This window comes from Schistocerca nitens, chromosome 2 (assembly GCF_023898315.1).
Source record: "Schistocerca nitens isolate TAMUIC-IGC-003100 chromosome 2, iqSchNite1.1, whole genome shotgun sequence".
In the NCBI taxonomy this organism is placed as follows: domain Eukaryota; kingdom Metazoa; phylum Arthropoda; class Insecta; order Orthoptera; family Acrididae; genus Schistocerca; species Schistocerca nitens.
In genome coordinates this window covers 473,383,873-473,385,327 of record NC_064615.1, presented here as the reverse complement: position 1 = coordinate 473,385,327, position 1,455 = coordinate 473,383,873, and positions in this window count along the sequence as shown.

The window sequence follows — 1,455 nt, the reverse complement described above, 5'->3', positions numbered from 1 at the left end:
GTTATAGAGAGAGGAGAAGAGGAAATGGACATAGGAGTGGTAGGAAATGGACCTAGAAATCGGAAGGGAGGAGACAGATAGAGAGGAGTTTACAAGGAGATGGGTAGCGAGGTAAGGGAAAATGAACATAGAAAGGGAGGGGCAGGTGAGGGACAAAGAGAGATGGACAGAGGGCGCCATGAGAAGATGAAGCTGGAGGGCAGAGGAGATGATATAGGGAGCAACAGAGAAGAGATGACAGAGAGGGCAGGGTGAGAGAGGGATGGTAGGAGGAGATGGAAAGAGAGAGAGAGGGGTGATGAAAAGATGGTCAGATAGTAGGGAGAGAGTTGATGGGCAGAGAAAGGAGGAAGGAGGAAGAGATGAACAGAGAGAGGTGCAGGACGATATGGACAGAAACAGGGGAAGAAGCAGATTAGGATACATATGAAATTCTCAAACATAATAGAAATGTGTGCTTTATCTTTTCTCTATTTCTCATTTATCCAGACTGAGCCACAGGTACACAAGGCTGGGAACAGCTAGTTGTAAAAAGATATTGTGGACACTGTGTATGTATGTATAAATTGTTTATACAATTCACGTTTTTGTTCGTGTTTATATGTGCTTTTTCTTTACTTGCTGCTGCAAATACATGCATTCCCCATATATTGGGTATACTGATACATATAACAATCAGCAAATAAAGTAATTAAAAGTGGAAATACTGTATATTATTTCATATGAAACAGATTCGTCGTTAGTTTTTTAGCTTGTATACGGAATTAAATGCAAATATTTAATATAATGGAAAGAGAAACATAGTTTTATTAGTTTTAGTTTAAAAAAGGTGTCTACAACTTGTAAAATATAGTTCCTGATTAAATGAAATACACAGAGTATAGCATCTTTATTAGTTTTAGTTTTAAAAAATGTGTGGCGTATCTTTTACAAAAAGATTGTTAGTAATAGTCATTGGTTATTTTCTTATATCATTGTTATTATACACAACAGAACCTAGTACCTAGAAATGACTGAACTTGTGTATTTGTTGAAACACAAGAGAGATGGAATTAATTTGTTAGAGCAAAACTATATGAGGTGGCTAATAATTTACAGTGTGGATTGACATCTGCTTTCCAGGCGAACTTTCTACAAGAATAGTTGCATTTACACTTCAGTAAAAGTAAATACCAAACTGCACTGCATAAAAGATTAAATAAATGTTTAATTATAACATGTATAGCTACAGCAACTTAATGAGTAACTTCCTACATCTGATGTACAATGAGTATAATTTTTTTCATTCATTTTTGGGAAATGATTGCAGTTGCTGTGATGAGATGAAACCTAGCGGGCAGTGGCTCGAGGCTGGCACGCAGCCCACATTGAATTCCAGAGTGTTGTTATCTCCCTACGAGGTCAGGTTGATCCTGCCAGCAGTGGCTGCATGTGGCTACTTGTGTGTTAGCAGCA